The following is a 2,976-nucleotide window of genomic DNA, read 5'->3' on the forward strand; positions in this document are numbered from 1 at the left end:
AGACCATCCTGGCTAACATGGTGAAATCCCGTCTCTACTAAAAAATACAAAAAACTAGCCGGGCGAGGTGGCGGGCGCCTGTAGTCCCAGCTACACGGGAGGCTGAGGCAGGAGAATGGTGTGAACACGGGAGGTGGAGCTTGCAGTGAGCTGAGATCCGGCCACTGCACTCCAGCCTGGGCGACAGAGCAAGAGTCCGTCTCAAAAAAAATAAAAAAATAAAGTAGAAACATATGTGCTAGTTTTCCAAAACTGTTTAATGATCTTTGCAGGACCATGAGATATCTGGAAAAGGATGAGTTGACTGCATCTGAGTTGTTCAGGATCATGTATGGGTTGTGACAAAAACTGATAGAGGAAAGAACACTCTTTTCTTGTAAATAAGACTGCTTCAGCACTTACATATATTTCAAATATACATATATATCTGAAGCACAAATATACACACACATATATATTTTAAATACACAAATATATTTCAAATACACATTTATAACCAGAACAGGGCAGCCAAGTGAAACCATTTTAATTTATTTACTAAAACTGTAATTTATTTGATATCCATATTTGATTTCTACTAACCTCTCTGATTTAAAAACCATTTTCCCTGAGAAACGTTTAACTTCTGATGACATCCAATGTTCTTCCTAATGTTGAAAAAGCAATGGGCAGTTTAGACATAAACTGTGATGAATGGATGCAAAAGAACTGATTGACAAATAATGATCTACCCAAACAACATACAGAGTAGATGGCCATTTTTGGAGAGAGAGAAGTTAATTCCAACAAGTCTAAATCCTGTTGCTAGCAGATAAAATCCTAACTATTCCATGATTAAACACTTGTGTTGAGATGAAATTTAGCTTAATGTCATCGTATTGTACTGACACAGGAACCCAGTGTTACATGAGTTTGATAAGAGCAGAGTGCAAGTCAAAGTGGATTTTTACATCAGTTTTACCATTAAATAAATTAAGGAGGACCTAAAGGCTGCAGACAGCTCAGAGAAATATTTTCAGAAAAGGAAACAGAGTTAACATATCCTACTGTATCATGGGGCAGAAAGAAACATGGCACTGTTTTTGTGAGTTTTTAAATATGGATAATATCAAAATAACAGTTTAGTTCGTCCTACTATATTTATTTATTTATTTTTGAGACAGGGTCTCCCTCTCTCACCCAGGCTGTTGTGCAGTGGCACAATCTCAGCTCACTGCAGGCTTGACCCTGGCTCAAGTGATCCTCCCACCTCAGCCTTCAAAGTACCTAGGACTACCGATGCATGCCACCACTCCTGGCTAATTTTTTGTATTTTTGGTAGAGATGGGGTTTTGCCATGTTGCCCAGGCTAGTCTCAAACTCCTGAGCTCAGGCAATCCACCCGTCTCAGCCTCCCAAAGTGCTGGGATTACAGGCATGAGCCACCATGTCCGGCCTATGTTCTCCTTCTTAAAAGTCTGACATTTAACGTATCTTAAGAATACACACTAAGCCTGGTGTGGTGGCATGTGCCAACAGTCCCAGCTACCCATAAGGCTGAGACAGGAGGAGCACTTGACTCCAGGAGTTTAGGGCCAGCCGAGGCAACTGATGAGACCCCGTCTCTTGAAAAAATAATATATAGTAATCCAATAAAATTATTAAAAAGTTAAACTGCTGTACTAGGGGAAAATGTGTAATCATCCTCCGTATAATGTTTATAATATATCAACATTTTAAATATGTCGTTATATTTTCCCACAGTATTTTTAAAACTAAGATACTAGTGTCGCAGTTTCGCCAATAACCTTAATGTAGCAGGTTCTCATTGTCTGAACTAGTACCTCGGGGATTTTGTCCTACATCCAAGAAAAGTAAGGAGCTTGGACACAAAGCTGCGTTGGAGTGAAAGTTTAGGAAGTCAAAGAAGAAAGCTCTCTGCAGCAGAGAGGGGAGTCCAAGTGGATTGCTGGGTTATAGCTGAATTCAAAAGTTTTATAAGAAATTCCTCTCGGTTGGGTGCGGTGGCTCAAGCCTGTAATCCCAGCACTTTGAGAGGCTGAGGCGGGCAGATCACGAAGTCAGGAGATTGAGACCATCCTGGCTAACAAAGTGAAACCCCGTCTCTACTAAAAAATACAAAAAAGAAATTAGCCGGGCATCGTGGCCGGCACCCGTAGTCTCAGCTACTCAGGAAGCTGAGGCAGGAGAACGGCGTGAACCCTGGAGGCGGAGCTTGCAGTGAGCCGAGATCGCGCCGCTGCACTCCAGCCTGGGTGACAGAGCAAGACCCCGTCTCAGGGTAGAGGAGGTAGGGCGGGGGGCGCCTGGGCGGGGAAAGAAACTCCTCTCATCTCTGTAACAGTTCGAGTGACTTACCAGTAGAGCTGTCTGTGCAACTCCCCTTATCTTACGCAGCTGTGGGTATGTCTCTAGACAAGCACAAAGCACTGCTTCTCTTGTTTGTGTAACTGTGGGTCTAAGATCCCCCTCCTTCCTGTGCAAGCTCCCAACGTGTATATGCCTGAAAACGGGAGGAAACTTTTTCCTGGGAGCTTGCTATTTGTAGAGAGAACAAAGGGCTTCTGTGCTGGACCCTGTCTGCTTATCTGTCTGCAGGTGCAGCCTGAGTTTTTTTTCCCAGGGTTGTTTTATTTTTGCCTGTTGCTATGACTTTTCAGGCAGGCCGCTTCTGCAGTCTGAATTTTCCCCAAATGGGTCTTCCTTTCCTTCTCCTTCATTAGTTCTATTAATTACTACTAATTGCCACTGTTCACTAGTCTTATTGTTTAGTAACATTTATGTAACAGAAAAATAATGCAGGATATATAATTTCAAATAAACCTCTATTAAAATAATACATCGTATGTCAGAATCACCTATAGAGGCTTTAAGAAATCTTCTTTTTTTTTTTTTTTTTTTTTTCTGAGACGGAGTCTTGCTCTGTGGCCCAGGCTGGGGTGCAGTGGCACCATCTCGGCTCCCTGCAAGCTCAGG

General features: G+C 42.4%; 1 pseudogene; it reads right to left on the bottom strand.

The window, feature by feature from the left end:
• Positions 1-2,976, bottom strand: part of LOC105530828 — a 13,850-nt pseudogene that overhangs the window by 3,423 nt on the left and 7,451 nt on the right.

Source organism: Mandrillus leucophaeus, unplaced genomic scaffold (assembly GCF_000951045.1).
Source record: "Mandrillus leucophaeus isolate KB7577 unplaced genomic scaffold, Mleu.le_1.0 Scaffold847, whole genome shotgun sequence".
Classification (NCBI taxonomy): domain Eukaryota; kingdom Metazoa; phylum Chordata; class Mammalia; order Primates; family Cercopithecidae; genus Mandrillus; species Mandrillus leucophaeus.